Here is a 13,121-nt window from a genome sequence, read left to right on the forward strand (position 1 = left end):
TTGGCGTTGAAGGAAAGCTTTGACAAACGATTGACCATATATTCCGACAGCGCATATGTTACGTCCACTGTCCACTCAGGGCTGTCGAAATGGAGAAGAAGAGGGTTTAGGAGAGCTGATGGCACTCCAGTGCAACATGCCCTCATATTGGCTGAACTAATTGAAGCAATAAATGACCCCCAAGAATTAGCTTTGGTCAAATGCACCGCACACACCAATGGTGAAGACCACATTTCAAAAGGGAATGCAGCAGCAGACGCACATGCGAAGTATGCTGCATATTTTGGTGAGATATGGAACCCCCCAGAGTCAAAGAGAGGGAGAGGGAGGGGAATGGCTAAGGAGATGTTGATAAGAGAAGGGTACACCCATCTCCCAGCCACACAGATAATGGAGCTACAAGCGGCTGCACCAATGGCAGAAAAAGAAATATGGGTAAAAAGAGGATGCACAATGTCACCAACTGACGCACTATGGCGCCAGGGTGACACTGGAAAGATTGTAATACCACTGGCACTATTGAGCACCGCCCTGAGCCAACTACACCACCCAGCCCACACAGGCAAGGAAGTAATTGCAGCACGAATTGGGGAAGACTGGTTCTGCCCCGAGTTAAATTCCCATGTGTCAAATTTTATCAGCAATTGTCTCACATGTCAACAGTTTACGGCCGGTCACACTCTGAAGGTGATAAGAGGTACTATACCCCGGCCAGAGGGACCCTTCTGACATCTCCATATTGACTATGTTGATATGATCAACGTATGTCAAGGAAATAGGTATATGATTGTAGTAGTATCCCCATTCTCAAGGTGGATTGAAGCAGGGCCCTGTTCACACCCAGATGCATTCAGAGCAGCTAAATTCCTAGTGAGGGAGGTCTTCCCCAGGTGGGGAGTGTGCGAGGTACTGCGGTCAGATAATGGCCCACATTTCGCAAACGAAATGTTCCAGCACATCACATCCTTGCTGAACATCAAGCATAAATTTGCATGTGCATACCACCCACAGGCTAACGGTATATGTGAACGCCTGAATGGCCTATTAAAGGAGGCAATTGCAAAAATACAGCAAACAACAAAGAAGAGTTGGTTGTATTGCCTTCCACTAGCCCTATTTGAGCTAAGGAATAGACCAGGTTCCGACCACCACCTCACCCCTCACGAGGTGGTTACCGGACGTCAAATGCGCCTTCCCCTAACGCCAACATCAAGAGCATTTACCGATCACGAGAGTACTGCAAATGTCCTTGGTGATGAAATGTACCAATATGTGTCTTCTTTGATTACTAGTGTAGTGTTTGTGTCTCAACAGCTCGAGCGCACACGGGGCGGGTCTAACAGCGATCAACAAGAAGACACGGATAAAGAATTGGAAAAGGAAAGACTGTGCAAAGTTGCTAAAGGTGACCACGTACTACTTCACAATTTCAACAGAAAGTGGAACAGCCCACGCTTCACTGGCCCCCATCTGGTAGAGGAGGTATCAACGAGAGCAGTAAAGCTACAAGACAAACGTGCCTGGAACCACCTACACGACGTAAAGATCTACAAACTCCAGACCCGCCCCAGCGCCACCGACAGGGCCACTGGAAGAACAACAAGAGCGTCACCCACGGAGGAAGAGACTTCTACCACAACTAACGGCCTAAGTGTCCCCATACCCTGCCACCCCTCAGATTCCCCAGAGACAACTACAAGAAAAGAAAGGGGTGATCCCCATACCGCGCACCCCATGGTCACACAATTAAAGAGTAAAGAGACTTCCGCCAGTTGAGCCCCAAACCCTCTGCCCATTGACCCCCTATCCACTGTAGTAATAACTAAACTGAAGGACATTGTCTTGCACATATACACATGTAAACACCGGAATGTTCTCTTTCTTTTCTCTCGCACATGCAGGTACAGCGTATTATTGTACTACTAAGAAAGTAGATAACTAACCAATTCACTGCCCAGGAGTAGATGGTACCCTCAGACGATAATTACCTGGAAGAATTGTCCCACCAATTTGTATATGAAATAAAGAGGCCAACGTACCTGAAAAGAAGGAGGGTATGTGTCTACTACACAGCATTCCTTTTGGCCATAGAACATTCAATGCCCCACCTCCAACCATATTTGCCTGCCCTAAGAGATAGATCGCTTAGATTAGCGTGGGAACAGCTCTTCGCCTGGGCACTGAATGACTACTTGATAGGGAGAGCTTAAAAACGACAACTAACACTAATAACCAGCATATTAAGAATTTTCAGGCGGGCAACTGTAACGTCGCAAGAATAAGCTGCCGGACTGCAGCAAGGTAAGAGCAAAATGCAGGTGAAATTAGCATCTGTAATAAAATTGATAGGGATTTTAATGATCACCGGATTCTTGGCTGCCTCTGTATGGCAGTACAGCTATGCTATCAATATTATTGCTGTACCCAAACCTAATACACCCCCACCCCCAGCTGCAACAGGTGTTACGTCAGGTGGTACTAGTAAAATCCCACACAAGGAAAATAGAGTTAAACGCAGCACATACTCAGATAATAAAGGTATTGACAACTACATACAAGATTCAGCACACATCTCAAACAACATATGGTACCAACACATGACCCACATAGGTAAGCAGACAACAGAAGACAGCTGCTACGTTTGCTCATTAATCCCATACGCCATGAGCGCTTCTCGAACATTTGTTGCCACGGAGATAGATGAAAAAATAGCACGATGTATAATATACCTGGCACTGTTCCAGACGAAAGGAAGATTTCAAGGGACAGTGGTGCAACTGGTGTGGAAAACACGAGATACATATCCATATGAAAACAACTTCCTCAAGACTTATTTGAGTTACCACAAGAGCAGTTTACATGCTGAAGGATTCAGATACATAACAAGTGGTCCTGAAAAAAGGAGAAACAAAGAAAGTAACACTACAGTACCTACCATGTGATTGGTACGCCACTGAAGTCCCTGGTAAATACGGATGTTGGGAAAGACCACTGGTGATAATAACAGGGAAGGTGTACATGAACAACAAATGGGACATAGGAGTGGTTGGCAGCAACATGGTAACAAGAGAAAATATTTCAACTATTGATGGACACAACCATAGATGTTGGACGACTTGGGTCAAGTACGTACCCATGCTCACGTGGATGGAGAAGGATGAAGACCCAATAAAAATACTGCCGCTAACTGCGCCTAAGGTATGCTACCAACATAAAGGGGAGGTGGACGTAGGATACAACACCAACTGTGAAAGCGTGATGGAGTTACCTGAGGGGGGAGCAGGAACAGCAGTAGTAATGGACCATTACTGGGCCTGTGGAAAAAAGGCATACCACACACTACCCCCTCTGTGGAATGGTATATGCACAATGGTGCACGTTAATGTACCATCACTAGTGGTACCCCAGAAACATGTAAATGTGGCGAACTTCCCCAAAATGGATGAAGGGAACAAGAGGAAGAAGAGATCTGTACAATCTCAGAAGGGGCCAGACAGCAAAACCGACGGCAATAATACTGTCCTGAATAGAAAGAAAAGACAAGGAGAACCTGTGACAGGAAATTACCTATGGGGAAGGTCGGAAACAGCACTCACTTCAATTCCACCAGAACACAGACTATTCAGCAGAGCAGCAATGTTCTTCTCCTCAATAATACATCCAGGACTACAGGCTTACGCAAACGCAAAATGGCTCCAGATAACTCGATGGGAACTAATGATGACTATTAATTCTACGGTAAATGGATTCAACGCAATAAAAGAGGAACTGCGAGATGTGAGGATGGTAGCACTTCAGAACAGATATGTGCTGGACCTCCTCACAGCAATGGAAGGAGGAGTTTGTGCTAAGATAGGACAATCATGCTGCACATTCATCCCCGCCAACGATGCTGACAATGGTACACTGACGGAAGCAGTTTTACAATAGGCCCAGAGGCACTCAAAAATGATGGATGAAAGTAAAGGTGTGAAAAAGGATGAGAGCTGGTTTTCAATATTATGGTCATGGATGCCATCTTGGCTGTCAGATGGACTGAAGATTATAGTTGGATGTACTATTTTGGCTGGAGCTACACTGATCATAATAAGATTTTGGAAGGCCCGGAAGGCACGCACCACAGACGAGATGATCGAAATGGTTGGTATGCACCTCCTGATGCCAACAGATGATGGCCAACACACAGGCACAATCATAAAAGAGAGAGAGAAGTTGCGCAACCAGATCATCACCAACCATCTGGACCCACCATCTGTGAAGCTCGAAAACCCAAGAAACCCAAGGAGCTACATAGGGAAATGGGTATACTGCACTCCTGGAGGAACCTGTGCATATATGTATTGGTCATTTGAAGACCATGTTAACCACTATGGACATTTGGGAGGAATAACTAAAATATGGAGAGTAAGAGGAGATAAAGAAAAGGATATGTTTGTGGTCGACAAGTGGACCAGAGGGGGGACTGAAGTGGGAGAATGGAAGAACAGGCTCCCGCCCTTCCCCTCTCGCGCTTGGCCTAGAGGATCACGGCCTCGACACCCGCCACGAGAGGAGTTTGCCTACCTACCAGACGACCAAATACCCTGGTACAGGAACATACGGATGTGCCCACCTACCTGCCCAGCAGCCCACCCTGCCCATGCCGACACCTGTGGCATGGATCAACTAGACTAAACCTACACATCGTTAGAGATGCCATGACGACCTAGCCAACGGTCAGCACACCTGTGCAAACATGCACACCGGAAACTCCCACGCCAATCCACACGAAGAACATACTCAGTGTTATGACGTAGGCGACAGACATACCCACGGACGTGCATCTTTATTATTTTCCACATAGGCTCTCAACATGCAGAAACGCAAGACGCATAATGAACTTATCTAAAAAGGCTTGCTCACGCTTCTTCTAAGAACCATGTACCATAATGAAGAATATAACGGAGACACCATACTGAGGATAGAGCAATATGATACCGTAACCTAAAGCGCTCTGCATCAAACGGTTCCACCTATGCACCAGGCCCAAGTAGGCCGCAAGCAAAAGCTTCCATGAACATTGAATGAGCAAGAGCTCGGTTGCTGACCCTGCAGAATGAGCCCGGCGAAAGCACACCGCCAAGGGCACGATGTTGCAATCTCGCACGCCGCAAGCCGACGCCAAGGTCGCACCTGCAAGATAAACCAGGCACACAGTGGGAAAAACAATATTAATTGCGCTGAATTTTGCCTCAAACACGGTCCCACCTCACGTGACAAAGCCAAACCTGACAGGATGCCAAGCCCAGGAGGAAGGAGACGCCTGAATCCCACGTTTCAAGACACAGGCAGATACAATTAAAAGACTCATTGGACATCTGCAGCAGTGGGAGTAGTCGACCTCCCAACAAATGAATAAATCCTCACATTGTTTACACCTACCCACAGTAAAACATTGTTGCAAATGACAGGTGCACCGCGAGCTGGGAACAGCGATAGTCCCAGACTGGGAGGCTCGCGAGCGGACCAATCAGAACATGGGGTTCTTATCACTGACGCCATTAACATTGACCAATCCTCAGAGGTCTTCATGTAACAATTTTCATGTATCAAATTAAAGGGACGGCCCAAGTATATCACCTGACTAACCCTCAACCACTAACACCGTTCTCTATATGTATGCTATACTAACCCTACCACTCGAGTAACCAATCCAGAGTGGAAATAGGTTTTTTGCTAAACTTTCTAAGGTGACGCAAGTAGCGCGTCATACTAAGGTAAAAAGGGCCTGCGAGCCCCACGATTGTGTGTGTGTCAGGACGGACGCGTACGGTCCTTGACCCATCCCTGCCGTTTTGTCTAATAAACAGCAGAGTCACCTTGCTTCTTGCGTGTGTCTCATACTCTATCTGTTTTGGGATATACGGGAGGAGTTGGGGCCTCCCTGCCCGGAGGTCTACGGACGGCCCGGCCGACCCCGGCAGAATTTCCCCCCGACAGTATCTCAGGGCACAGCCAGGTGGGACTTCAATACCGTGGCTCCAGCACATAAAGAACAAGCTCACTGCAATAGGGCTACATGCATATTGGTTCCAACAAGATATTTTGAATTCTTCATCTAAGTTGTTGATCAAACTTGCCATAAATGCAAAAGCAATTCAGGTATTCTATGCCTGGGGGACCAGAAGCCCCGATTTAGGGGTTATTGGGACTGCAAGCTGATTTTTGGTTACAAAGAATATTTGGATGTTGTGCAGCCCAAACACCTAAGAACACTTATTTATTTAATTGATTTTTTATAATGCACCTAATACTGTACCCGGGTTCGGTTTCTAAGTGTGGATCTGGGATTCGAACCTCTTCGAACCTCTGTTACTCTGCATGATCTGTCTGGGATTCGAACCTCTTTTGCTCTGTGTGATCTTGTTTCCAAGACCAGTGCGTTGCCCCTGTGCTATCCTCTGACATACTATGTCAAACTGCGATTGGGCATCTTCGCAGTGAGACAATGGACGAGTAAATGGATCAATAGGCAGGAGAATGTATGCCCGTTATGTGGAATGACACCCGAAAGTATCAACCATTTCTGGCAGATTTGTCCAGGAAACTTAGATTTTAGGGAAGAAAAGTAAAACCATTATTTTTGATAAAGTCGATCCGGTCTGTAGAATAAGCCTTGAAACTCTGTCGTGATTCTTCCGACAGCCTAGAGTGTAATTATCTGTCTAGAGCATGAAGGAGGAGGATGGCAAAATTGTGCGATGCCTAACGGTAGCCATCCCTCCACGGGTTGTTCTTAATGTGATTTACCTTGGAATACTTATGCTGTGTTTTTTCAGTCTCCGAACTCTGCTACCAAATTTTCGATAGGGGCTATTTTTACTGTATGCTAATTGCACTTAAGTTTTAGCATGAAGTTTATTTTCAATTAAGGAGAGCGTTTACAGGTCTGAACTTGGATTGCACATGTTGCAGGAATGCTGTATTTAAGGATTGCAATGCTGTGCTTTTTAAAACTAGGGAGTTTGTTTTTAATTCTGCATAGTAATTGCTGTACTGCTTGCACGATGCATTTAGGATTAATATTTGTTTTCATTGGGACTCATTATGAGTCCGGAGGTAGCTGTGCAGGTAAAAATGGGGATTTACCGGGGCATTACAGCCCTGGCAGTCCCAGTAATTTCTCATTGCCGGGCGCCAAAAAATATTGCTTCCCATTCCCATTCGAGTCCAATTGGAATGGTGCCGGAGTATCCGTCAAGGTCAGACCTGGAGGGCGGAAAGGCACCCGCTCGCAGAACTCGTAGTTTGTCGAACCGGTAACAGTGGTGGCGGTACCTTACCAGCAAACCTTGTTACTGGATCAGCAAACTTGTAATGACCCCCATTGTGTCTTTTGTATTATAATTGTACATGCTTTTATGGCAATTTTGGCCACAATAAACCTGAAAGAAAGAAAGGATTCACCGACTGAGTATGCAGCTAAAAGAGTGGTGTCTCAATCCAGAGAGCTGGCGGACTTAGTTTAACATGAACATTTCAGACAACCTTTTATTTCTCCCTACAGAAAACAGCTGTTTGAAAGATTTCACAGAGTTGGGTCTGGGTTGCATCTTGGACCCTTGTATTAGCAAACTGGTTCCTAGGGGGTCCTTGTTAAAACTCAAACATGTCTAAGGGACAAGTACAAAGAGGGCAGAGGAAAAAGAGTTAGCATGTCTGGCGAACCTATGTTGGCCGGATACATGGTCACCGGGTCGGGGGCAGCATTCGAACCTGTCTAATATTGCCAAGCCTCAAATCAGGTGCTCCTGTGTTCTTGCAAGAGCTGATACCATAATTGACTAATCTGAAGAAATGGAACAGCTCAGAAAGTCCAAAGTGTAAAATCTGTGAGGCGGAGGGTGAAAAATTGCCTCATTTCATCCTCGCATGCGCTGCCTATGATCCTTTAAGGTCATGCTGTATTACTCCTTTTCTACGGAACGAAAGCCACTTGGATAAAACAGGCACTGCACTGTCCTTTCTTCTTGGTGACTTCAACAGAGACATCACCAAATCAACTGTTGGTTTTATTTTTGGGGCCTGGCAACAGGGAACTAATAAAATGGGCACTCTTTGAGCTGTGATTGCATATATAACATGGACATCAAGGGCTGTGAGCAAGGAAGTTAGAATGTTTCTTTGTTCCCTTTGCTCTCCCAAGACGTTATGATTGTATCTAATGTGTAGGTACTTTTTTTCATCAAAATGGTAGTCATGGCTGTGACCTTTTCTTTTAGTTTCGAGGTGTTTTACTGTCCTTAAATGTGCTTTGTATTTTAATCTGTACTATTTTAAGTTAGGAAAATAGTATTTATTGGATTTTCTGAGTTTTTGAGTACATGTTTTTCAATGTTTTATCTTGTCACAAAACGCTTAATCAGCTGAAAGTGTAATAAAATCTAACTTAATCTAATCTGTAATAGGGTGGCACATGAGACAGTGCAGGGCACTACTGCCCTGGCCTATTTGCATCCCTTAGGAGGGCAGTGTGAAGTGTCATTTGAAAAGAAATCTAAATATTTTTGGATTCTTTGCCACTATTTGCATTACGAAATGAAAGACGTATTAGATTACATTTATGGAACAGAACCTAGAGTGCACCATAAATCAAGGGGGGCATTTGGCTAGTGCCCTTCTGGGTGGGCCACTGTGAGGAATTAACATCTGGTAAGGGCATAGAAACCCTTTTTTGTATTGAATAATAAAATGATGCAAGGAATTACATCTCAGAAAGGTTGGTCTGCTAAGCAGACCCCCACCCACTTTCGGAAAGCTGCATGTCCAAAGCAATACATACACCTGTGCCCTGCTGAATCATTCTCCCTGATCTGCAGCTCCTGCTCTTCAGTGACACAGAGTAGGTTCAATGGTTACAGGTGCCCTGCTTGACAGCTGCTGTGCAAGCAAAGTCATCGCTGACAGAGGTTGAATTTAAATCTGCCCCTCTGATTCAAAACATTATTAATTATGATAAACTACCTCCAGGTGGCATAATGCATACCTTGATTTTGTTATGGTGGCTAATGGTTCACAAAATTATTAAACCCACATCTGATTTGTAGCATACACAGGTCAACACTGTGTAGTCTCTCTACACTGCTTGTCTCTGCTGCAGCTAGGAAGAAAATAGGCAGGGGGGTTTTCTCTCGTTCATCCTTTGTGAGGTTAGGTAACAACTCTCTCCAGCCCAGGAAGCTCTCAGCAGGGACGTCCTGGGAAAAATGCTTCAAAGTGGTACAGCCTAAACAAAAGAGGCAGCCTCAGGCCAGGTTGCTCAATAGCAAAGAGCCTTTAAAGTTGCTAGCTTGGGAAGGGGGTCGGGTTAGATAGCCAGAGCAGAATGGGAATGAGGAAGAGTTCTTCCATCATGGTTTTATGTGGACTTATCTTTCCTTCCTTTCTCCTCCACTTCCTGCACAGCAAAGTACTTTGAGTATGTTACAGGAAGGCAAATGTCACTTGTTACCATAACACTGATTTGTCCCCTTAATACAAACTTGCTTTTACCAGATCCCTGTGTTCTTTGTCCTTAATAAGGAATGGGTCACCTGGTCATACTTTGATTAATTTAGGACCTATAGGGCACATTGGGGGAGAACTGCTACTGGATAAAGACCTGCCACTCTGCAAACTGCACTGATACACAAGCCCCTCAATGGAGTTGAATGAATCATGCAGGTCCCACACTCCGGGTGGAAGAGAAATGAACAAGGACTTATCTTGTCACAGAGCTCCTGGTTTGGGCCTCACAGCATCAGTGGAAGTAAAGCAGATGCTTCCATGAATTCTACTGTGTCAAAGCTTTATCCATCCACAGTGCTGCTATTGGCACTTCTTGAAAATGTCTTCGAACCACTATTGTTGCATTGCTGCATTCATTGAACCTGCTTGATTGCACCTCATACCAAGCAGAGCACATCACATGTTCATCTACAGCAGCCAGCTTACCATTGTGCATGACTTCGAACCAACACCTTTTTCGAAAACCATATCAGACCATCAAGGTCACTGTTTCAAACTGTCAGACCTTAATTCGAACCACTGGAAACATTGCGTCCCTGGTTGACTCGACCCAGTGATTTCAAAAGTCTCAAACCAACTCGACCTTTGCACCGAACCTGTTGAGCCATCCTTACTGCATCACTTTAAAGCTGCCTTTGAACCGCACCAAGCTACCACTTTGAACCGAATTGATGCAAGCTCACTGCTTGTTCCAGCATGACTTGATGCATAAGACCCTGGTTTGACCGACAACGACAGTATCCTGAAGACTGATATGATGCTGTTGAACTGCCAAGAACCAGAACAGTACTGTTGAGAAGCCCCAGCCATCTCGGTCTACTTTTTGGACCCTAGTCATTGCCAAGCCACCTATTTGCATCTTTTTATGAAGAAATACCCTGTTTGGGGACATTGTTTGCGATTTATTGCACAGAGGGCTTGCATCATCAACATACTGCATATTCTGGGCCTCATCACGATTTGGGTGGTAACGCCGACGCTAAAAGTGCTGGAGTTATTAGCCCTACCGCCAAACCCACCAGCGATATTAGTGCCAGATCACGGATTTGGCGGAACGGGTATTGCCCATTCCTCATTGAGCCCATTCGGGAATTCCCCATTGGGGTCAATGGGGAAATTTTGTGCTTTTACTGCCGGCGGATTTCCCGCCGGCGGTAAATGCGCCGACAATCAGCAAAATCTCGGCAGATTTCCCCCCAGCTCAGAGCTGGGGGGAAATCAGCCGAAGCCGTGATTTGGTGGACCCTTTAATCCGGCGGTAACAGCGCTACCGCTGGATTTAAGTGCTACCGCCAAACTCGTGATGAGGTGTTCTTTCCATTTCTATTTGATTTGCTACTGTTATCACATTCACACCCCTCTTGACAGTGTAGCCTGCCCTCCACCCACATTAACACAAAAGGCGAAGGAGGTATATCTCTTGACTGTGCCTGTTTAACCTTTATGATTGGGATCACTGTTGGTTTGCAGTAGTGTGTGGGCTGAGTAAGCGGTTTAGCCACTACTCATTCTTGTACCCCTGCAGGTCAGTAGTCTTTTCGTTATAGCTGTCGTCCTATGTGTAATTCGATTCTAGCTGCATGTTTATGCCATGTGGATTCTTATACCATGTGGATTTATACTCCAAAGGCATTGTAATCTAGTTGCATTTTAAAACCAGGTTTAATCTTCTTATATGTCCTTTCTTGTATCAGCTGCATTCTTACACCACCTGTATTTTTATATCTGCTCTGTAATACCACGTTCATTCCTACACCAGCTTCTTTGTAATACGGCAGCCTTTATAACAGCTGTATTTTGACACCAGATGCAAACACCAAGCACATTGTTATATGTTATTCATTCTTGCATCTGGTTCATTCTCGTATCATGTGAATTCTTAAACTACGCATATTCTCAAATCAACAGCAATCCTAAATCATGATCATTCTTACACCACATGAATTCTTATATCAGTTACCGATGGGTACCAGCTATTTTGCCGTACCAGATGAATTCTCATACCCGGTAGCATTCTTATACCACCTTCATTTTTATCCCATTATCATTTTTATAGCAACTATCTTGTTATACTAATTTCATATTTTGTACCAGATGCATTGACATACTGAATGCATTCTTATTCCAGTTATATTTTTATTCCATCTGATTTGCTGTACAAGGTGCTTTTTTTATGTCAGGACAATACATGCATTCTCACACGAGCTGTATTCTTGTACCAGATGATGTCTTACACCAGCTGCCTTCTAATGTCAGTTGCAGTCTTATACCAGGTCCCCTTCTGTAACAGTTGTACTCGAATAGCATCTGCAGTTTTATGCCAGGTAGTTTCTTATACCAGGTACAAGCTTAAACCAGCTGCATTTTATACCCAGTGCATTCGTTTAATGTACAGAAAGGCATTTGCTGAAAGGAAAGGCAAGCGCTACATCTGGATCCGGTCACCGTGATCTTGTGTGGGGGTATATTTATGGGGCAACAATTAATGCAATGAGTTTGTGCCCTCAATAAAAAGTACCACAACAATATACCTGTTTATTTATATATTCATTTATATGACTCCACATAACCCATGGTCTTCTAGGCTCTAGTCACAGGAAAAAACATATATGCCAGGTGAAAGATACAGGATAAAACACACATAAATACAAGGTAGTGGAAGAGTCACAGCCAGATGATAAATGCCGTTAATTGAACAGGTGGGTCTTTAGCTGTTTCCGGAACAGTCTGTAAGAGGGTTCCGCTCTCAAGGATGGGGGAGCAAGTGTGGCTGTGATGACAGGGAAGCTAGAGCCTCCAGCTTTGATGCGCTTGAACCTTGGAATAGCAGTTGGAAAAGGCAGTGTGCACCAGTCTGGTGCTGGTAGGAGGGAAATTCTCTGGGAAATATAGCTAGGGGCAGTATCAGAGAAGCATTGGTGTGAGATGGTGAGTATTTGTAACATTATTCTTTCTTTGACAGGTAGCCAGTGTCCCTTTTTTCTTGCTGCTGAGACGTGGTCTAATTTGTTGAGGCCAAGGGCATCCGGAAGGGGATTGTATTGACTGATCTGCAGCTTATTCCGGTTTTACTTGAAGGTGCCCCCCCTCCCCCGAGGAGCGCATCACAGTAGTCCAGCTTTGCGCCAATAAGTGAACGAGTGACAGAGAGGCAGTTGTTGGTAGAGAGGAAGGTCTGCTGGTATTAATGAGTTTTGCAGCATATGCTGCTGAGGAGGCAATAGCGTTGATGGGGCGTGTCATATTCAGCGTGGCCTCAAAATAGACATTGCGTGTTTTGACAGCAGGCGAGATGAGAGTGGTGTGATTGTCAATGGTGAAGGAACGATAGGAAAGGCTCAGTTTAGTGAAGTGGGCGGGGTTGCCAATGCGTAGGAGTTTCATTTTGTCATCAATGAGACACAAGCAGTGGGTGGTCAACCAGGTTTGAATGATTTTGTAGATGGCACTGATGTTCTGCGAGTCAAGGAGGTGGTTGTCGGTGAGGGGAATGAGAATCTGTGTGCTATTGGCATAGTTTGTATACTTTTTTATTTTTTTATTCATTGGATATTTGTAAGGCACCTATACAATAC

The sequence above is a fragment of the Ambystoma mexicanum genome, chromosome 2p (genome assembly GCF_040938575.1).
Source record: "Ambystoma mexicanum isolate Mex_15411 chromosome 2p, UKY_AmexF1_1, whole genome shotgun sequence".
In the NCBI taxonomy this organism is placed as follows: Eukaryota; Metazoa; Chordata; class Amphibia; order Caudata; family Ambystomatidae; genus Ambystoma; species Ambystoma mexicanum.